Raw genomic sequence first — 24044 nt, forward strand, 5'->3', positions numbered from 1 at the left:
GTTGCCTGGTTTCCCCGGTACGCTGCCTGCTTCCGTTGGTTAACCTCTTGAGTGCTTACGGCCATGCTGACTGCCTGTTCTGCAGGGTCAGTATGCCAGGCGGTGTGCTATTGGGGGGAAAGGGCCTGCTCTTGGAGGGGCCTTATCCGAATACGCTGGCGATGTGGGGGGCGGTGTCACTAAGTGACCGCCTGGTGGGGTCTTGATGCCTGGCGTCATTGACCTCTCCGGGCCCCCGTTTTCCAGGGGATCCAGTCCCTTCGGTGGGTCTGGGTCTTCCTTCGCGCTCCGCTGCTACGGCCTTGCCACGGGGTTGGGTTTTCTCTTGACCCCGTGATTCTGGGGGCAGTAACGAGGTTGTTCCTTCCGTTCGTTCCCGGGTGGCATGCGGGTTGTGCGTGTGTGTAGTCGTGGGGTCAAGCCACGGTCTGCTCACCCTGTGCGTTGAGTTGCTTGAGTGCCTCTTCGCACGGTCAGGTCCGTCGCCCTCCCGGGAACCTCCAATAGGGGGGGTGCCCTCCATTAGGGGGGGTCGGGGGGGCTTGGCTCTCCCCGATCTGATGGTTGTGGGGGGCCTCAGCGGGGTACATTTGTCGGGCGATGGCTCTCGCTCGGCCTCCCTTGTGCAGTAGTGACGCCGAGCGGAGCCATACGACACAGAACAATAGGTTATGGCTATAACCAAGTTCTGTGAGTAATGGTGACGCTCGGCGTCAGACGCCGCTGCAGCCCTTGATCTCACCTTGTGGTGAAAGCTTGGGAAGGAGGCGAGTAGGTGGCCACACACCTGCTTATGAAGGTAAGCTGATAGGAGTGTGGTCAGACGGATGTTGGGATGTAAAGGTACATTGTGGAATTTTTTATTCAGTGCGCGTGCACAAGCGAGGTACAGTGCAGTAGTGACGCCGAGCGTCACCATTACTCACAGAACTCGTTCAACCAGGGCGAAGCTCTAGTTTTCTTCTTTTTCGTTTTTAATGGGGCGACAGAATTTAATATAGATGACATTGCATCATTGAGAGTTTCTACCATTTCATTTAGAGAGCTGTCATGATTGTGTGGTTCATGTAGTCTGATAAGATCAATGAACTTTGATTCAGCCTTGTCATTTAGGAGCCTCTTTTTAACTATGATTTCTTTTTTTGTTTTGGTAAGGGTTATTTGAGTATCAAAAAATATACAGTGATGGTCGGACAGAGGTAATTCAGTTATTGAGATATTTGTTATGCTTAGCCCAGTTGTTGTTATAACTAAGTCTAGTGTATTCCCAAGCCTGTGAGTTGCATTTGTTATATGCTGTATTAGGTCAAAGCTATCCAGTAGATTTTTTAGTTCTATAGTTTTGGAGTCTGTTTTCTTATTAAAATGGATGTTCAAGTCTCCATTTAGGATCACCTTATCATATCCGGTAACACATAGTGAGATCAGTTCAGAGAGCTCCTGTATAAATATTGGTGAGTGTCTAGGCGGGCGGTATATTGTGACAATAATAGTTGATTCTGTTTTGAGCTCAATGGCAAGATATTCCATTGACATGAACTCGCCTAGTTCTGTGATTCTAAACAAGAGTTTTGAGGAGAAGATTGCTGCAACTCCTCCGCACCTTTTATTTTTTCTGGGTATTTGAAAAAAATTATAGTCTGGTGGACAAGCTTCTATCATTATTGATGTAGCTGTGTCATTATTTAGCCATGTCTCTACTAGGCAAATGCAATCTAAGTTATTTTCTTTAATCAGATAATTTACTAAGAATGTTTTATTATTCAGTGATCTGACATTTAGGAGGGCTAATCTTATTTGATCAGCTCACCCAGGCGGCAGGAGCTGTCCTGCATCTGACTCAGGTGCAGGCCATAGCCTCTGGGAAAGTGCGCGCCCTGGCAACTCTGATCCAGCGCCACCTTTGGCTGGAGCAGGCCCGTGTGCCGGAGAAGAAGAGGGCTCCTCTTCTGACGGCCACCCTCTCCGATGCTGGACTGTTCGGGAAGGCCCTGCAATTGATGACCTCAACATGCAGAGAGATGGCAGAGGAGAGATCCGTGCCCCAACCCCATTTTCCACCTCCCGTCATCGCCGGTGGAGTCAGACGGCTTCCACGTCGTCGAGCTTCCTCCGCCGTGGCTGCCACTGCTTCCATCGCCACTGCTGGCCCGTCGACGAAGGCCAGGAGGAGAGACGGTGCTGCTGCTGCAGCCGGCCCATCTACGACCGGGGGAGACGGTAGGGATCGACGAGACCAGCAACCGATTACCTACCGTCCCCCCGGGGCTTCTCGGGGTGGCAAAGCCCGAGCGGCTCGACGCAGCAGACGCCGCTAGGCAGTGACTTTTTCCCCCATGCGGTCCCCTCTGTTTACCCCTCCCCGGCCCTCTCATATTATTTGTTTGCTTAAATAAAAAGTCCCCTCTAAAGGGGGACTGTATTTTTTGGTTAAACAAACTGTGTGTTTCTTCACCAAAACATATGATGAGGTTGCAAAGTGTGAATCTGCATTGGTATACATTGATGGATGAGTTACGTTCGTGTTATGAGATTAAAGCAAGGTCTGCAGCATACACTCGGTTATAGAAGGGTTTCTATCTCGGCCTGACGCTCCACATGCAGGTAGAAGCTGGTTGTATGGTCTGTTGCTTACACACAAAGTAATGTTGAACTACAACACTGTTGTGTTAGTTGCAGTAATGCTCGTATACACACGTTCCACGGCCTAGCCGTTATACTCTCTATCAGTGTTTTTTCTATGTACAACATGGAATGCGGGTGTAGGATTCACACACACACACGACTTGGTTTTGTTGTAAACCCTGTTCACAGTCTGTGGGTAGCATGCATTGTATTAGCTTGCGCTATTCATTGGCATTCTACCAAAGGTTTCATATACTACAGTTGTTATTGTGTGTAGGGGGAAGGGTTTTGTGAGGGGGTGCCGAATAAACCCCTCCTTCCCACTTGATTGGTCAAATGGGTTTTCTCATCTCCTGTTGGGCCAGTCAGGGCCAAGCCGTTACACGCCTTGGCTGGGGGGGGGGGGGGAAGGGTTGTCCTGACTCTGCTCCTATTACAAACAGGAGTTGTGTGTGGGGTTTTCCCCCGTCATAGCATACGATACGTTGCTATGACGATGGCTTCCATGAGTTAGATCTTTACGTAAGATCTGTTGTGTCAAAGTGTCGGGTTAGAGCGTAGGACTTACGGGTCCGCTACGCTCGATTTTATGTGTAACTTGAGTCAGTTGGTCACGTGACTCACAGTTGCCATGGCTTTTTCATTCTACGACTCACGTGGGAAGGCTTTCTGGGTAATTTCAGTCTAAATCCTCTGTGGAAGGGGTGACTGGATGTAAAAATATAAACTGTTTTTACCCTCGGCTGTGTAGACTGGGATTCATGCTGTTGGTGCTTCCTTCTTTTTTATTAAAAAGAGTTGGAGTTTGGGAAGCACCACACCCCTCTTGTCGTTCCCCTGGGCGCCTTGGGGATTCACTGAAAGGTCTAAATAGCCTGTTCATTGATGTGGTTGTGTCCCGACGCACGCTTAAGTGCTAGCTCGGGGTGTTCTGTTGAAGATCAGGCGGGTGACTAGCACGCCTTGGTTGCTTGTGGTTAAAACAGCGTTTTTATAAAGCAACTGGGATGGAGGTTTTTTCCTCTTCCGACTACCTGTATTGGTTATCGACGGATTCTCGTTCATATCTGGGGGATGATGACGGAATGGATCTGAACATATGTAGAGGGGTCTCACGCCCTTGGGGTGGGCCACCGGGCGCGGTTCGCACTGACCGTCTGGGTGGCGCCTTCTTTTCATGTTTTAAGATCAACACGCATATCTGCCCCTTCTCCTGGAGTAGGCATGTCGGCGTGGTTAGGGCACGGGACTGGTTTTGGTCATGCTGGTCCAGATCAGTTAAACCCGTTGTCTGCCGGAGATTCTGTTCTGGTACCCTGAGGGACTTGTGCTTTTTTCGGGGGGAAAAATGCCAGGTCGGTCCGGGTGTCGCAGGGTTAGGCGCTATGGAGACCCTTGTTGGGTACATATTGTACTCTGCACTGTCGTAATGGCTTACGGCCATGCCAAACTGTACACGCCCGATCTCGTTCGATCTCGGCCGCTACGCAGGTTTGGTCCTGGTTAGTACTTGGTTGGGAGACCGCCTGGGAATACCAAGTGCGGTGTGCTTGGGGCTGGTTCTCCATTCTTTTCACTCCTCTCTCACGCGTGGCGAAGAGGGGGCTGTTGGGGTGGTCTTGGACCTCCTCTGGTAACTCTGTGCTTCCCGTGCCGCCGGGCCCGGTCCGAAGTAATGTTTCGTCGACCCGTAGGCCTGGAATAACCCTTTTTTGAAAACTGAAACACTTGTACTGCGGTATAATGCCCACAGGTGTGTTTGAGTTTCCTGAGGGGTTATAGGAACAACCACCGCATAGGGTAACGACAGGGTGGTTGGTTCCCTGGTGTGTTGGGGCAGAGTCACCTCCCGGGTTACCCGGTTGAGTGTGCCCCTGCACGTTCATGACGTCTGCCAATCATGTCAGCCTTCTCTGCCTCATACCCTCTGGTTTTTTTTTTTAAAGGAGGCTTTGTCATGGTGATCAACAACGCCAGCATACGCTCCTTCCGCCGGGGCGGCTGTTTCAGCTGACTCGTTTGGCGCCTGTCTCGTCTGCAGTGCTCCAGGCTCAGGTTACAGCCTGTTGCCTGGTTTCCCCGGTACGCTGCCTGCTTCCGTTGGTTAACCTCTTGAGTGCTTACGGCCATGCTGACTGCCTGTTCTGCAGGGTCAGTATGCCAGGCGGTGTGCTATTGGGGGGAAAGGGCCTGCTCTTGGAGGGGCCTTATCCGAATACGCTGGCGATGTGGGGGGCGGTGTCACTAAGTGACCGCCTGGTGGGGTCTTGATGCCTGGCGTCATTGACCTCTCCGGGCCCCCGTTTTCCAGGGGATCCAGTCCCTTCGGTGGGTCTGGGTCTTCCTTCGCGCTCCGCTGCTACGGCCTTGCCACGGGGTTGGGTTTTCTCTTGACCCCGTGATTCTGGGGGCAGTAACGAGGTTGTTCCTTCCGTTCGTTCCCGGGTGGCATGCGGGTTGTGCGTGTGTGTAGTCGTGGGGTCAAGCCACGGTCTGCTCACCCTGTGCGTTGAGTTGCTTGAGTGCCTCTTCGCACGGTCAGGTCCGTCGCCCTCCCGGGAACCTCCAATAGGGGGGGTGCCCTCCATTAGAGGGGGTCGGGGGGGCTTGGCTCTCCCCGATCTGATGGTTGTGGGGGGCCTCAGCGGGGTACATTTGTCGGGCGATGGCTCTCGCTCGGCCTCCCTTGTGCAGTAGTGACGCCGAGCGGAGCCATACGACACAGAACAATAGGTTATGGCTATAACCAAGTTCTGTGAGTAATGGTGACGCTCGGCGTCAGACGCCGCTGCAGCCCTTGATCTCACCTTGTGGTGAAAGCTTGGGAAGGAGGCGAGTAGGTGGCCACACACCTGCTTATGAAGGTAAGCTGATAGGAGTGTGGTCAGACGGATGTTGGGATGTAAAGGTACATTGTGGAATTTTTTATTCAGTGCGCGTGCACGAGCGAGGTACAGTGCAGTAGTGACGCCGAGCGTCACCATTACTCACAGAACTCGTTCAACCAGGGCGAAGCTCTAGTTTTCTTCTTTTTCGTTTTTAATGGGGCGACAGAATTTAATATAGATGACATTGCATCATTGAGAGTTTCTACCATTTCATTTAGAGAGCTGTCATGATTGTGTGGTTCATGTAGTCTGATAAGATCAATGAACTTTGATTCAGCCTTGTCATTTAGGAGCCTCTTTTTAACTATGATTTCTTTTTTTGTTTTGGTAAGGGTTATTTGAGTATCAAAAAATATACAGTGATGGTCGGACAGAGGTAATTCAGTTATTGAGATATTTGTTATGCTTAGCCCAGTTGTTGTTATAACTAAGTCTAGTGTATTCCCAAGCCTGTGAGTTGCATTTGTTATATGCTGTATTAGGTCAAAGCGTTTTTATAAAGCAACTGGGATGGAGGTTTTTTCCTCTTCCGACTACCTGTATTGGTTATCGACGGATTCTCGTTCATATCTGGGGGATGATGACGGAATGGATCTGAACATATGTAGAGGGGTCTCACGCCCTTGGGGTGGGCCACCGGGCGCGGTTCGCACTGACCGTCTGGGTGGCGCCTTCTTTTCATGTTTTAAGATCAACATGCATATCTGCCCCTTCTCCTGGAGTAGGCATGTCGGCGTGGTTAGGGCACGGGACTGGTTCTGGTCATGCTGGTCCAGATCAGTTAAACCCGTTGTCTGCCGGAGATTCTGTTCTGGTACCCTGAGGGACTTGTGCTTTTTTCGGGGGGAAAAATGCCAGGTCGGTCCGGGTGTCGCAGGGTTAGGCGCTATGGAGACCCTTGTTGGGTACATATTGTACTCTGCACTGTCGTAATGGCTTACGGCCATGCCAAACTGTACACGCCCGATCTCGTTCGATCTCGGCGCTACGCAGGTTTGGTCCTGGTTAGTACTTGGTTGGGAGACCGCCTGGGAATACCAAGTGCGGTGTGCTTGGGGCTGGTTCTCCATTCTTTTCACTCCTCTCTCACGCGTGGCGAAGAGGGGGCTGTTGGGGTGGTCTTGGACCTCCTCTGGTAACTCTGTGCTTCCCGTGCCGCCGGGCCCGGTCCGAAGTAATGTTTCGTCGACCCGTAGGCCTGGAATAACCCTTTTTTGAAAACTGAAACACTTGTACTGCGGTATAATGCCCACAGGTGTGTTTGAGTTTCCTGAGGGGTTATAGGAACAACCACCGCATAGGGTAACGACAGGGTGGTTGGTTCCCTGGTGTGTTGGGGCAGAGTCACCTCCCGGGTTACCCGGTTGAGTGTGCCCCTGCACGTTCATGACGTCTGCCAATCATGTCAGCCTTCTCTGCCTCATACCCTCTGGTTTTTTTTTTAAAGGAGGCTTTGTCATGGTGATCAACAACGCCAGCATACGCTCCTTCCGCCGGGGCGGCTGTTTCAGCTGACTCGTTTGGCGCCTGTCTCGTCTGCAGTGCTCCAGGCTCAGGTTACAGCCTGTTGCCTGGTTTCCCCGGTACGCTGCCTGCTTCCGTTGGTTAACCTCTTGAGTGCTTACGGCCATGCTGACTGCCTGTTCTGCAGGGTCAGTATGCCAGGCGGTGTGCTATTGGGGGGAAAGGGCCTGCTCTTGGAGGGGCCTTATCCGAATACGCTGGCGATGTGGGGGGCGGTGTCACTAAGTGACCGCCTGGTGGGGTCTTGATGCCTGGCGTCATTGACCTCTCCGGGCCCCCGTTTTCCAGGGGATCCAGTCCCTTCGGTGGGTCTGGGTCTTCCTTCGCGCTCCGCTGCTACGGCCTTGCCACGGGGTTGGGTTTTCTCTTGACCCCGTGATTCTGGGGGCAGTAACGAGGTTGTTCCTTCCGTTCGTTCCCGGGTGGCATGCGGGTTGTGCGTGTGTGTAGTCGTGGGGTCAAGCCACGGTCTGCTCACCCTGTGCGTTGAGTTGCTTGAGTGCCTCTTCGCACGGTCAGGTCCGTCGCCCTCCCGGGAACCTCCAATAGGGGGGGTGCCCTCCATTAGGGGGGGTCGGGGGGGCTTGGCTCTCCCCGATCTGATGGTTGTGGGGGGCCTCAGCGGGGTACATTTGTCGGGCGATGGCTCTCGCTCGGCCTCCCTTGTGCAGTAGTGACGCCGAGCGGAGCCATACGACACAGAACAATAGGTTATGGCTATAACCAAGTTCTGTGAGTAATGGTGACGCTCGGCGTCAGACGCCGCTGCAGCCCTTGATCTCACCTTGTGGTGAAAGCTTGGGAAGGAGGCGAGTAGGTGGCCACACACCTGCTTATGAAGGTAAGCTGATAGGAGTGTGGTCAGACGGATGTTGGGATGTAAAGGTACATTGTGGAATTTTTTATTCAGTGCGCGTGCACAAGCGAGGTACAGTGCAGTAGTGACGCCGAGCGTCACCATTACTCACAGAACTCGTTCAACCAGGGCGAAGCTCTAGTTTTCTTCTTTTTCGTTTTTAATGGGGCGACAGAATTTAATATAGATGACATTGCATCATTGAGAGTTTCTACCATTTCATTTAGAGAGCTGTCATGATTGTGTGGTTCATGTAGTCTGATAAGATCAATGAACTTTGATTCAGCCTTGTCATTTAGGAGCCTCTTTTTAACTATGATTTCTTTTTTTGTTTTGGTAAGGGTTATTTGAGTATCAAAAAATATACAGTGATGGTCGGACAGAGGTAATTCAGTTATTGAGATATTTGTTATGCTTAGCCCAGTTGTTGTTATAACTAAGTCTAGTGTATTCCCAAGCCTGTGAGTTGCATTTGTTATATGCTGTATTAGGTCAAAGCTATCCAGTAGATTTTTTAGTTCTATAGTTTTGGAGTCTGTTTTCTTATTAAAATGGATGTTCAAGTCTCCATTTAGGATCACCTTATCATATCCGGTAACACATAGTGAGATCAGTTCAGAGAGCTCCTGTATAAATATTGGTGAGTGTCTAGGCGGGCGGTATATTGTGACAATAATAGTTGATTCTGTTTTGAGCTCAATGGCAAGATATTCCATTGACATGAACTCGCCTAGTTCTGTGATTCTAAACAAGAGTTTTGAGGAGAAGATTGCTGCAACTCCTCTGCACCTTTTATTTTTTCTGGGTATTTGAAAAAAATTATAGTCTGGTGGACAAGCTTCTATCATTATTGATGTAGCTGTGTCATTATTTAGCCATGTCTCTACTAGGCAAATGCAATCTAAGTTATTTTCTTTAATCAGATAATTTACTAAGAATGTTTTATTATTCAGTGATCTGACATTTAGGAGGGCTAATCTTATTTGATCAGCTCACCCAGGCGGCAGGAGCTGTCCTGCATCTGACTCAGGTGCAGGCCATAGCCTCTGGGAAAGTGCGCGCCCTGGCAACTCTGATCCAGCGCCACCTTTGGCTGGAGCAGGCCCGTGTGCCGGAGAAGAAGAGGGCTCCTCTTCTGACGGCCACCCTCTCCGATGCTGGACTGTTCGGGAAGGCCCTGCAATTGATGACCTCAACATGCAGAGAGATGGCAGAGGAGAGATCCGTGCCCCAACCCCATTTTCCACCTCCCGTCATCGCCGGTGGAGTCAGACGGCTTCCACGTCGTCGAGCTTCCTCCGCCGTGGCTGCCACTGCTTCCATCGCCACTGCTGGCCCGTCGACGAAGGCCAGGAGGAGAGACGGTGCTGCTGCTGCAGCCGGCCCATCTACGACCGGGGGAGACGGTAGGGATTGACGAGACCAGCAACCGATTACCTACCGTCCCCCCGGGGCTTCTCGGGGTGGCAAAGCCCGAGCGGCTCGACGCAGCAGACGCCGCTAGGCAGTGACTTTTTCCCCCATGCGGTCCCCTCTGTTTACCCCTCCCCGGCCCTCTCATATTATTTGTTTGCTTAAATAAAAAGTCCCCTCTAAAGGGGGACTGTATTTTTTGGTTAAACAAACTGTGTGTTTCTTCACCAAAACATATGATGAGGTTGCAAAGTGTGAATCTGCATTGGTATACATTGATGGATGAGTTACGTTCGTGTTATGAGATTAAAGCAAGGTCTGCAGCATACACTCGGTTATAGAAGGGTTTCTATCTCGGCCTGACGCTCCACATGCAGGTAGAAGCTGGTTGTATGGTCTGTTGCTTACACACAAAGTAATGTTGAACTACAACACTGTTGTGTTAGTTGCAGTAATGCTCGTATACACACGTTCCACGGCCTAGCCGTTATACTCTCTATCAGTGTTTTTTCTATGTACAACATGGAATGCGGGTGTAGGATTCACACACACACACGACTTGGTTTTGTTGTAAACCCTGTTCACAGTCTGTGGGTAGCATGCATTGTATTAGCTTGCGCTATTCATTGGCATTCTACCAAAGGTTTCATATACTACAGTTGTTATTGTGTGTAGGGGGAAGGGTTTTGTGAGGGGGTGCCGAATAAACCCCTCCTTCCCACTTGATTGGTCAAATGGGTTTTCTCATCTCCTGTTGGGCCAGTCAGGGCCAAGCCGTTACACGCCTTGGCTGGGGGGGGGGGGGGGGGAAGGGTTGTCCTGACTCTGCTCCTATTACAAACAGGAGTTGTGTGTGGGGTTTCCCCCCGTCATAGCATACGATACGTTGCTATGACGATGGCTTCCATGAGTTAGATCTTTTTTTTTGATCAAATTTTTTTATTGACATTCTCACGAAACAAGACAACACATTAACCACAATCACAATACATAGAACTTCACAAGAAAATAACAAAAACAATAATAATAATACAGACTAACAATTATACAGACAAGAGAAAAGAAACCAGAGTTCAACCTACTAAATTAATTCCACGGGGTACTATCTAATAAATGGTCTTTCCCAGTGTTCAGCCCCGATTCCCGGCCGTGTGACCCCATATTAATAAAACGTACATCTTCAACCCACCACAAGGACCATTTTTGGGGGAACACGACCTGAAAACAGAGCAATGAACCTTCATGAAAAAACAAAAACCTGTAGAGGTGTTCCATAGACTCACAGAGACCGTGTAAAAGTGGCCAAACAGTGAAGAAATAGTTAAATAGCTGCCCCCCCATAATATCCCCAGCTAAACTCAAGATGACAAGACAAGGGACAAGACAGACAAAAACATTTCCTCCTCCCCCTCCCAAGAGACCGCCGGACTCACCCGAACACGCACCCCAACCCCGCTCAGCCGCACACTGCGGTCTTTACCTTCTCAGCTGCTGCGAACCACAGGTAAATTCCAGCCTGCCCCACCCCAATCACCCGGGCTGTGGATATCTCAAGATAAATCACATCCAATAGAGTTAGGGACCAGTTAATCATTGTAAGCTTCTCAGGCTCCTTCCATCTCATTGCTATTAGCTTCTTCGCTGCTGTGACGCCCGCTAGGACAACCCTTTTCAGTTGTACGGACGCGGGTAGTGTCGTTATATCGTTCAGGAGTAGCGTAACAGCTGTGAATGGGATAGTTAAGCCACACAGATCTGAAAGTTTGTCCGTTATTGACCTCCAGAAGCGGGCCACTGGTGGGCAATCCCAATACATATGCATATAAGTGCCAGTGGCCTTTTGAGAGCACAAAGTGCACCGAGATTCGGTTATCAGTCCCATAGCAAATAGCTTCCTAGGTGTAAGATAGGTCCTATGAATATAATTAAAATTAATTTGCTGGTGATTGGGGTTGCGGGAAGATAATGCCACATTTGCCCAAACATCATCCCAGTCAAACTCGGGGTCCATCTCCGGGATATCCACACGCCAGATTGTATCCAATGATACATTTTTATACGTGGATTGAATTAAGAGCGTATAAAAGTCGGAGACAAACCCTCTGGATGTCGTCCTGTCCACTATGAGCCTGAGGAAGGGGTGTGGGTGCAAGGCTTGAGCCCACGGTACGCCATGCGCCCTCAGTGCTGACCTTAGTTGAAGGTAAAGAAAGAAGGACTCGCCGGGAAGATCATAAAATTCTCTTAAGTCCTGAAACGCACGGAGGCCGTTCTTATCATAAATATCCTCCAGAGTATGCACTCCCCTCCTTTGCCATTGAGGAATATTAACCGGCTTGTGTCCAACAAGTAATTGCTGGTTATTAAAAATTGGAGAGTCCAGGTGCCAAGGGCATTTAACCCCACACGACCTCTGTACATTACGCCACGTTTGGATCACGTGAGTTATGATCGGTCCATACCTCAGCCGGCATTTCGCAATAGAGACAGTGGAGTACACTACATCCTGCAATCTTAGCGGAGACACCGCCGCCGCTTCTAAGGAGCGCCACGATACAGCCTCTACAGGGTCTAGCCAGCACATCAGAGGTCTCAGTGAAAAGGACCAGAAATAAAGTTTAAAATCAGGGATTGCGAGGCCCCCATCTTGTTTCCTACGTTGAGTAGTAGCCCTTTTGATTCTCGGGCGTTTGTTATTCCAGACAAACTTAGATACCATCGACTGTACCTTGCGCCAGTGGTCTATTGGAGGGGGCAGGGGGAGCATTGAGCTAATAAAATGTATCCTAGGCAGGATGTTCATTTTGATTATGGAAGCCCGGGCTTGTAAGGAGTTAGGAAGGGACGACCACCTGTCTAGATCCTGGCGTATTTTATCATAAGTACCCGTGAAGTTGTACTTAGTAGTTTGGTTCAGCGTGGGGAATATCTCTATGCCCAAGTATTTAAAATGTTCTACTATGGGGATATCAGCTGGTAGTCGTACCGCCTTGGCCAGTTCATTAAGAGGTAGGCAGGCTGATTTGTTCCAGTTAATCTTAAAACCTGACAATTTACCAAAGTCGTCGATTATCCTCAATAATTTTGTGGCCGACCGGGAGGGGTCGTCCATGAAAATCAGCAGGTCATCCGCATAGAGAGCAATTTTGTGTGGAGTATTGTTGACCATTATGGGGTCCTCCGATTGCCTAATAAATTGGGCCAAAGGTTCGAGGGAAAGCGCGAACAGTCCCGGGCTCAGAGGGCAACCCTGTCTAGAAGATCTGGAGACTGGAAAGAGTGTGGAACAGTTTTTGCCTGTCAGTATCATCGCAGACGGCGAGGCATACAGGACTTTAATCATATGAATAAAACTCTTTCCAAGACCCATGACCTCAAGTACCTTCCACAGGTATGACCACTCAAGTCTGTCAAACGCCTTCATGGCATCCAAAGACAGAACTGTGGATGGAGTTGTATTGTCTTTACTGTTATCGATTACATGCAACAGCCTCCTAAGATTATCTGCAGCCAGACGCCCCGGGATAAAACCAGTTTGATCGCAGTGTACCAATACAGACATAAATCTCTGCAGGCGACGGGCCAGCACCTTGGCAAACACCTTTAAATCGGCCCCGAGAAGACTCAAGGGTCTATAGCTACCACAATCATTGGGATCTTTGTCCTTTTTGAGAAGTAAAGAAATCAACGCCATATTGACATCTCTTGAGAACTCCCCTTGTTCGATAGCGTAATTGATCATATCGAGCATCAATGGACCCAGTTGGTCCCAGAAAGCTAAATACACTTCGGGTGGAATACCATCCCAGCCTGGCGCCTTACCCCTCTGCATTTCAACAATAGTCTCCCTCAATTCTACGAGAGTAATCGGTCTCCCCAGTTCCTTGGCCTCTTCCTCAGAAATGTGGGGTATCTCAAGCCCGCCAATGAACGATTCAAATCTAGAGTCATCCAGATTACCCTCTGAGCTATATAACTGTGAGTAAAACTCTTTAAAAGTGTCATTGATCTTTTTCGAATCAGTAGTGACTGCACCCTGGCTCGTCCTAATCGAGGGGATATCCGAGAAATGATCATTTGAGCGTATTTTCATTGCCAATAGATGGCTAGGTCTGGAGCCGTGAAAATAGTAATTTTGTCTTGTCCTATGTATCAAGAACTCAGACTGTTGTTTAAGTATGGAGTTTATTTCTTTTTTGACTATCTTACGTTGTGTGTTTAGTCGTTCATTATAGTCAGTTTGCAAGGATGCGTATAGGTCCGCATATAATGATTCCAGTCCTTCTAGCTTTTTTGACCGGGATTTTCGCAAATTGGAGGCAAATAGTGTGACATGACCCCTGATGAATCCTTTCAATGCGTTCCACAGGACCCTAGGGTCTTCTACTGTGCCAACGTTGATCTGCAAAAATTCAGCTAGTTTACTCCTGAACTCAGAACAGAAGTCATCGTTCTTTAGCAAGGTCGAATTAAAACGCCATCTGGGAGCTCTTGCGGAGAGCCTGCCAAAGGTTGCCGTAAGGAAAATCCCCTTGTGGTCTGAGAGAGCCAAGGGAACCAATGAGACATCAAAACTATCAAACATATTAGGGGACGCGAATGCATAGTCAATTCGAGAGAAGCTTTTGTGTCTGGCTGACAGGTGAGAGTAATCTCTGAGGGTGGGGTTGCATAAGCGCCAGAGGTCTGTGAGCCCCGTGTCTTTGGCCCACATCCTGAGGGCCTTAGAGGCCCGTTTCTGGTCGCTCGTTTCAGAGGGCCCGGACCTATCCATCTCCGCATCCCAGCACGCATTAAAATCGCCACCCACAATGAGAGCGTATCCATTAAGTTCCAACATATTCTTCGTGATTGTATTATAGAACGCTGAATCAAATGTGTTAGGAGCATACAATGCTATTATAGCCATCTTCCTATGCAAGAATTCAACTTTTGCTATAGTAATCCTTCCCCCCGTGTCCGACCATACATCCAAGATTTTGATATCAAGGTTACGTCTTGTAACTATGACTACTCCTTTCGTCTTATCATCGGCTGAGGATGAGGAGATAACGTGATATTGCCGATTTGCCAGTCTTGACACGTCACCTACCATTAAATGCGTCTCACTAAGGAGAGCAAGGTCAATATTTCTCCTCTTCAATAGCCAAAGGACACTGGCACGCTTGTGTGGGGCGTTAAGCCCTCCTGCGTTCCAAATTAAAATATTCAATTTAGCCATGGTCGAGCTTGTATAAGTGCGTAGAGAACATACCCGTGCAGCCAGGCTGAGTACAGAGGTGCCGATCCCGGCGGGCCCGGACGGTCAATCCCAGGAGTTCAGAGGAGGAACACTTACACATATATAAGACAACAGTACATAGAACACATAAAAATACCACCCCAGCTACAACCCCCCCTCCTTCTACTCTAAACCCTAACCCACCCGTCCTACTATAAGTTCCCCTATACCCACTCTCCAATCCCCACCCTATGCCCCATCCACTGAGGATGGTCATCTTCCTATCACTTCCCACTAGAGACATGGATCAATAAGACGCTCCCCACTCCCACCCCCATCTAGATAAACCCCTGAGTAAACCCCCACTAGTCCAATAAACACAAATAATAATAAAATAAAATTCAATAAAGATATCGGTCGAAACCCACCTGAGCCCTGGCCCCAACATGAGACAACCATAATGGTAAAAATAGCCATTATTAAATAATAACTCTGCATCAACCTGCAGCCCTCTATTTCCGAATCTGCGCTTCAACATCACATTGTTATAGCCCAAAAGGGTATAGGAAAATTCAAAACAAAATTAAATTAAAGCATCCCAGCCGATAGTCTAAGGCAGGTTCGGGTCACAGGTTAATTGTGAAAAATTGTGTGAACAGTGTCAATTAAACAATGACAAAAAAAGGAGGAAGGGAAAAAAAAAGGTTATGGTCAAAGTGCACCCCTTTAGCCGTCCCTCTGATCAGGCACAACGGCTGAAATGACATAACCTATGTAAGAATAGAATTAAACACAATCATTCATTAATCAATCCGGGGATGGTAATAGGCAACACCTGACACCACCTGTCATCATACATTGTTTCAATAAAGATATCGGTCGGAGCAGTTAGTCCAAGGTAGGATCGAATCACAGTTAAATTGCTCATTCAAATGCCATTAAAACAGCGACACTAATTATTATATAATTATTCAGCATCAACCCTGTAACCAACTACCTTGGAGTCTGCATATTAATGTCGCAACGTTATAGCATAAGTGGATCACGGAAAATTCAAAACACATTTAAGGCAGATTAGCAGTTAGTCCAAGGTAGAATCGGATCACATTTAAATCGCGTATACGGATGACATAAAAACAGCGACAGTAAGAAAGAAAAAAGGGAAGGAAAAGAGGGTAATGGCTATAGTGCAAGCCATATAATACATTGTTTCAATAAAGATATCGGTCGGAGCGGTTAGTCCAAGGTAGGATCGGATCACAGTTAAATTGCTCATTCAAATGCCATTAAAACAGCGACAATAATTATTATATAATTACTCAGCATCAACCTGTAACCATCTACCTTGGAGTCTGCATATTAATGTATCAACGTTATAGCATAAGTGGCTCACGGAAAATTCAAAACAAAATTAAGGCGAGTCAGCAGTTAGTCCAAGGTAGAACCGGATCACATTTAAATCGCGCATATAGATGACATAAAAACAGCGACAATAGGAAAGAAAAAATAAAGGAAAAGTGGGTAATGGCTAGAGTGCAAGCCATATAACCATATAGCCATGAAGTGCAAGCCATACCCGACCCAACCTGTTATCAAATATTGTATATGCATATTCAACCGACCTTGGCATCTACTTTGGATCACCAAAGCTCAAAACAACCTGGATATAAAAATAAAAAGCATACCAGAAGTTAGTTAGGGACTCGGTCACTCTTGAACTGTGCAAACCAATGTCCCTTTGAACAGCAACAGCAACCAAAATACGTAACCATTAACGGGTCTCGAATGTCTCAGCGCAGACCATAGTCGAAGCCCGCTGGCTAGCCCGAGGCTAGCGCGTAAGCTAGTGACGAATCCGGATAGCACGTTAGCCTACTATGTACATTGTTCAGCTAGCTCGTTAGCTTCCAAAGAGGCGATACACAAGTACGACCATGAGGTCAGCTTTAGCAAGTAACAGAAGTCATTGGGAAGCCCCGCTAGTTGGATGGGCAGAGGACAGTTAGCATGTCTGGGCATGACAGCAAGTGTTTGTGAATAGTCGACCTAATCAATGTATATAGGCCCAAACCGCCAAGTCACTCACCCTCCATAGATATCAAGCAACAGACTCGGGTGTCTCCGCGAGATACTCCTTCGCTCTAGCCAACGACCAAAACAAACGCTGACCACCGACCTTCTCCAACACAGATAATTTCGCGGGAGCGAATAACGTGGGCCTCAGGCCTAGTTTCCATAGCTTAGTCAGGACCACCTTGTACTCGGCTCTCTGAGCTTGAACCTCCGGTGTAAAGTCCTCGAAAATGGCCACTTTGTGATCGCCAAGCCTCAGAGTACCCCTTCTGGTACGAGCCGACCGCATGATGATTTCTCTCTGTTGGAGTCTGTTCAGCTTGACTATGATGGGCCTCGGTTCTTTGTTCACGCCGGGAGAAAACCTGCCCGCTCTGTAGGCCGACTCACAGATAGGAGGCATAGGGAGGACGTCTGTCCCTAGTATCTTCTGCAGCAGTTCGGGCACGGTCTCAGAGAGACGGCCTTCACCGCTGGTCTCCGGTACTCAAACAATCCTGACGTTGTGGCGTCTATCCCGGGACTGCATCTCCTCCATCGCCGACTGTAGTTTGTTGACTTCAGCCTGCCTAGCCAGCAGGGCGGATTCAAGACCCGCCATCTTCTCACACTGTGATGATACCTCCGTCGTTAGCATGGCTAGTTCGTTAGCATTAGCCGATGAGGCAGCGTGAATCGTCTCCATCTTGTCTGTCAGCGGGACTACCGCCAGCCGTATTTCTTCTGATATCTCACGACGGAGGCTGATACAGAAATCCGCCAACACTTTCTTCTGTGCTTCAGCGATGCGTGCCTCAGAGTCTGCGTGTACTTTCTTCTGTGCTTCAGCGATGCGTGTCTCAGAGTCTGCGTGTAGCTTGGTCATGACCAAGAGCACAGCTTCGCTTAACTCCCCGACAGCGGGAGACGGTGCGGCCATGCTCGGCGGTGCCGGTGTCGTGCCTAATTCTTTCATGGCTCTGGTTTCCACCCCCGCCATCGTAGAAAGTCGAAAAAAGTTGATGAATGTATACTAAACACGACGACCTAGCAAACAGATAAAAAACAAATAAAAATAAAATAAAGACTAATGGGGAGAAACGTATATTCAGCACGGTAGAAGGGAGCTCATGTGAAACACGTCTACTCCATGATCGCTCAGCTCCCGCTCCCATGAGTTAGATCTTTACGTAAGATCTGTTGTGTCAAAGTGTCGGGTTAGAGCGTAGGACTTACGGGTCCGCTACGCTCGATTTTATTTGTAACTTGAGTCAGTTGGTCACATGACTCACAGTTGCCATGGCTTTTTCATTCTACGACTCACGTGGGAAGGCTTTCTGGGTAATTTCGGTCTAAATCCTCTGTGGAAGGGGTGACTGGATGTAAAAATATAAACAGTTTTTACCCTCGGCTGTGTAGACTGGGATTCATGCTGTTGGTGCTTCCTTCTTTTTTATTAAAAAGAGTTGGAGTTTGGGAAGCACCACACCCCTCTTGTCGTTCCCCTGGGCGCCTTGGGGATTCACTGAAAGGTCTAAATAGCCTGTTCATTGATGTGGTTGTGTCCCGACGCACGCTTAAGTGCTAGCTCGGGGTGTTCTGTTGAAGATCAGGCGGGTGACTAGCACGCCTTGGTTGCTTGTGGTTAAAACAGCGTTTTTATAAAGCAACTGGGATGGAGGTTTTTTCCTCTTCCGACTACCTGTATTGGTTATCGACGGATTCTCGTTCATATCTGGGGGATGATGATGGAATGGATCTGAACATATGTAGAGGGGTCTCACGCCCTTGGGGTGGGCCACCGGGCGCGGTTCGCACTGACCGTCTGGGTGGCGCCTTCTTTTCATGTTTTAAGATCAACACGCATATCTGCCCCTTCTCCTGGAGTAGGCATGTCGGCGTGGTTAGGGCACGGGACTGGTTCTGGTCATGCTGGTCCAGATCAGTTAAACCCGTTGTCTGCCGGAGATTCTGTTCTGGTACCCTGAGGGACTTGTGCTTTTTTCGGGGGGAAAAATGCCAGGTCGGTCCGGGTGTCGCAGGGTTAGGCGCTATGGAGACCCTTGTTGGGTACATATTGTACTCTGCACTGTCGTAATGGCTTACGGCCATGCCAAACTGTACACGCCCGATCTCGTTCGATCTCGGCCGCTACGCAGGTTTGGTCCTGGTTAGTACTTGGTTGGGAGACCGCCTGGGAATACCAAGTGCGGTGTGCTTGGGGCTGGTTCTCCATTCTTTTCACTCCTCTCTCACGCGTGGCGAAGAGGGGGCTGTTGGGGTGGTCTTGGACCTCCTCTGGTAACTCTGTGCTTCCCGTGCCGCCGGGCCCGGTCCGAAGTAATGTTTCGTCGACCCGTAGGCCTGGAATAACCCTTTTTTGAAAACTGAAACACTTGTACTGCGGTATAATGCCCACAGGTGTGTTTGAGTTTCCTGAGGGGTTATAGGAACAACCACCGCATAGGGTAACGACAGGGTGGTTGGTTCCCTGGTGTGTTGGGGCAGAGTCACCTCCCGGGTTACCCGGTTGAGTGTGCCCCTGCACGTTCATGACGTCTGCCAATCATGTCAGCCTTCTCTACCTCATACCCTCTGGTTCTTTTTTTTTAAAGGAGGCTTTGTCATGGTGATCAACAACGCCAGCATACGCTCCTTCCGCCGGGGCGGCTGTTTCAGCTGACTCGTTTGGCGCCTGTCTCGTCTGCAGTGCTCCAGGCTCAGGTTACAGCCTGTTGCCTGGTTTCCCCGGTACGCTGCCTGCTTCCGTTGGTTAACCTCTTGAGTGCTTACGGCCATGCTGACTGCCTGTTCTGCAGGGTCAGTATGCCAGGCGGTGTGCTATTGGGGGGAAAGGGCCTGCTCTTGGAGGGGCCTTATCCGAATACGCTGGCGATGTGGGGGGCGGTGTCACTAAGTGACCGCCTGGTGGGGTCTTGATGCCTGGCGTCATTGACCTCTCCGGGCCCCCGTTTTCCAGGGGATCCAGTCCCTTCGGTGGGTCTGGGTCTTCCTTCGCGCTCCGCTGCTACGGCCTTGCCACGGGGTTGGGTTTTCTCTTGACCCCGTGATTCTGGGGGCAGTAACGAGGTTGTTCCTTCCGTTCGTTCCCGGGTGGCATGCGGGTTGTGCGTGTGTGTAGTCGTGGGGTCAAGCCACGGTCTGCTCACCCTGTGCGTTGAGTTGCTTGAGTGCCTCTTCGCACGGTCAGGTCCGTCGCCCTCCCGGGAACCTCCAATAGGGGGGGTGCCCTCCATTAGGGGGGGTCGGGGGGGCTTGGCTCTCCCCGATCTGATGGTTGTGGGGGGCCTCAGCGGGGTACATTTGTTGGGCGATGGCTCTCGCTCGGCCTCCCTTGTGCAGTAGTGACGCCGAGCGGAGCCATACGACACAGAACAATAGGTTATGGCTATAACCAAGTTCTGTGAGTAATGGTGACGCTCGGCGTCAGACGCCGCTGCAGCCCTTGATCTCACCTTGTGGTGAAAGCTTGGGAAGGAGGCGAGTAGGTGGCCACACACCTGCTTATGAAGGTAAGCTGATAGGAGTGTGGTCAGACGGATGTTGGGATGTAAAGGTACATTGTGGAATTTTTTATTCAGTGCGCGTGCACAAGCGAGGTACAGTGCAGTAGTGACGCCGAGCGTCACCATTACTCACAGAACTCGTTCAACCAGGGCGAAGCTCTAGTTTTCTTCTTTTTCGTTTTTAATGGGGCGACAGAATTTAATATAGATGACATTGCATCATTGAGAGTTTCTACCATTTCATTTAGAGAGCTGTCATGATTGTGTGGTTCATGTAGTCTGATAAGATCAATGAACTTTGATTCAGCCTTGTCATTTAGGAGCCTCTTTTTAACTATGATTTCTTTTTTTGTTTTGGTAAGGGTTATTTGAGTATCAAAAAATATACAGTGATGGTCGGACAGAGGTAATTCAGTTATTGAGATATTTGTTATGCTTAGCCCAGTTGTTGTTATAACTAAGTCTAGTGTATTCCCAAGCCTGTGAGTTGCATTTGTTATATGCTGTATTAGGTCAAAGCTATCCAGTAGATTTTTTAGTTCTATAGTTTTGGAGTCTGTTTTCTTATTAAAATGGATGTTCAAGTCTCCATTTAGGATCACCTTATCATATCCGGTAACACATAGTGAGATCAGTTCAGAGAGCTCCTGTATAAATATTGGTGAGTGTCTAGGCGGGCGGTATATTGTGACAATAATAGTTGATTCTGTTTTGAGCTCAATGGCAAGATATTCCATTGACATGAACTCGCCTAGTTCTGTGATTCTAAACAAGAGTTTTGAGGAGAAGATTGCTGCAACTCCTCCGCCCCTTTTATTTTTTCTGGGTATTTGAAAAAAATTATAGTCTGGTGGACAAGCTTCTATCATTATTGATGTAGCTGTGTCATTATTTAGCCATGTCTCTACTAGGCAAATGCAATCTAAGTTATTTTCTTTAATCAGATAATTTACTAAGAATGTTTTATTATTCAGTGATCTGACATTTAGGAGGGCTAATCTTATTTGTTGGACTTCTTTAGAGGAGGTCTGCTTTGGCTTGACCTTGATGGCCCTGAGGTTAATAGCAGGTAAACGCATTGATGGCGTATATTTTTCACCATGCCATTGGCTGGTTATGATTACCGGTATGTTTTGAGAGATGGCATGGCAATTGTGCTATACTGCACCGTACTGACTGTACTGTGCTTTCGGGGACATTTGATCAGACGAGATGGCCTTGTGTGATATGGGGGGGGGGGGGACGCCTTGTGCTGCTGCTGCACCTCGTGGTGAGATTGTGTCCTTCGTGATTATCTCTCGTGCTGGTATGAGTTTGATATTATTGGAGGCCATTAAGGAATGACGCATGTTTGCTGCTAGAAGCCTTGAACCTAAGCGATTTGGGAAGAAGCCATTTCTTTGAAAACGTTCTGGATTATTCCAGAAAACATTGAAGTTGTCAATGAATTTCAGGCCGTGTACAAGACATGCAGACCCTAACCATGAATTAAAATTTAGGAGTCGACTAAAGGCTTCTTGTCCTCTGCGAAAGCATGCAATTGGTCCACTGATGGACACATCAGTGTCTATGTACACAGACTGATGTTTGTCTAGTGTGTTCATTAAACGTGTGAAATCATCTTTCAAAGTCTCTGTGCCAGTCTTCTTTCGCAGGATGTCAAACGATCCAGAGTGAATGACAATTTTTGTTATGCCCGGTCTAATCAGTGTTGGAAGTATTTCGGCCAGCTCTTTCACAGATGTATTGTCTAGACAGATATTTTCTCGGTTTGCCATCTCCAAATACCTTGTTGTGGAATCTCCAATCAGTATGCAGTCTATTTTCTGTGTGAGGTTAGCATTTTTCTTTCCAACAGTTTTGGGGCCGTTTGTTTTTGGGCTAGGCCTAGTCTGCCGGTTCTTACCACAGTCCTGTGGCCTTGGTGAAGCCTCGTTAGCCTTCTCAATAGCCGGCATGTTAACGCTGGTCCCGTACCTTCGGCGTTGGTTACCGCAACGTTCTCCTCGGCGCATGGTAGTCTCTTCGCTGTTAGCCGTTAGCTCGGTCTGGGTCGTGTTTGCTAGCCGTGTCGCTCGTGGCTCTGTTTTCCTCGTTGTCTCGTCGTTAGCGTGTGCTCCGATGTGCCGGCTGTTAGCTTCGCTAGCATTAGCGTGAGCTCCGGCATGCAAGCTGTTTGCTTCGCTAGTGTTAGCGTGAGTTCCGGTATTCCTGCTATTAGCGTTGTTAGCGTGAGCTCCGTTCCGCTCGCTGTTTGCTTCGCTAGCGTCGTTAGCCACGCTTCTATGTCTCTTTGCTTTTGGTGTTGATATGCGTGTTTCCGAGAGTAGGTTGAAACTATTTCCTGGCGGTACCGGGGGCGAGGTAATAGGCGTGTTCCTGGTTCGTTTATTTCTCCTTTTATCCTTGACGGTGGTCCACTGCTTTGGTCTAGCTCCTTGCTTGTGCCAGGAACCGTCTTTTGGGTGGTGCTGTACTGTAGCTAGTCTAGGCCAGGTCTCAATCATGGTATCGTTGGCTATATTTGTAGTAGCTTCAAAAATAGAGTCAATGAGTTGCTCATCCTGTTGGATTTGGTGCAGGGTAGAAACCAGAGCCTTCAGCTCTACAATCCTCATACTCATCTTCAAGCAGTTAGAACATTCTGTGGGAGAGCCGAGTCCCGGCATCTTCCCTTATTTCCTGTCTTTTCAGGTTAGGCTAAACTGAAGCTAAGCTAGGTACTTAGCTGGTGGTGGTGGTGGTGATGATGATGGTGGTGGTGGTGATGATGGTGGTGATGGTGGTGGTGGTGGTGAGCTTGAGTGAGCTTGAGTGCATAGTAGTGTAGACATATTAGCAAGATAAGTAGTAGTATAAGAATAGTAGCATAGTATTAGGGTACATAATAGTAAAAAGACAGTAAGTAAAAAAAAAACGTATACATTATATATATTATTTTAGATATGTGGTGGGGTGTTTTGAGTCGATGGCGGAAAATTATATATATATTTATATATATAAATATAACAGAACATAATTAAACAAAAAAATTATATATACAAGACATATATATAAACAAGACACACAAAAAAGAAATAAACAAGATTAGACAAAAAAAGGATAATGACAACAGTGAAAATTTACGTTATTGCCATATAATCGCTACTGATAAATATGATTGCTACAAATAAACAAAACACAACTAATCAAACAAATAAGTGAAAAAAACAACAAAACAACAACAAACCCCTAACCAACCTTGTATACATACATTTACATTTTGACACGTACAGATGCACAGTGCAGTCAACCTTCTCCTTTCCTTCTCTTTCTGTCAGTATTCCTCCTTCCCCCCTAATGCTGTCCATTCTTCAGACCTTACCTAAAGTGTTTGCATGATACGCTGATGATGCTGCAGACTAACTTGACATACTGAACCTAATTAAGATCTTGTGGACAGGAGTCTCTTATTGATTTTTGACCTTTTGACTTACAAAACAGGTTGCCATTGACCAGGCTACAGTACACTACACTACACTCCACTATACTGCACTATACTACACTATACTACACTATACTACACTACACTATACTGCACCATACTACACTATACTACACTACAGTATACTGCACTATACTACACTATACTGCACTATACTACACTATACTGCACTATACTACACTACACTACACTATACTACACTATACTACACTAGGCTACACTCCACTCCACTATACTGCACTACACTATACTACACTACACTACACTATACTACACTACACTATACTATACTACACTACACTATACTCCACTATACTACACTATACTACACTACACTATACTACACCACACTACACTGCACTACACTATACTACACTACATTATACTCCACTATACTATACTACACTACACTATACTATACTACACTACACTGTACTCCACTATACTACACTAC

This window comes from Notolepis coatsorum (assembly GCF_963971535.1).
Source record: "Notolepis coatsorum genome assembly, chromosome: 5".
In the NCBI taxonomy this organism is placed as follows: Eukaryota; Metazoa; Chordata; class Actinopteri; order Aulopiformes; family Paralepididae; genus Notolepis; species Notolepis coatsorum.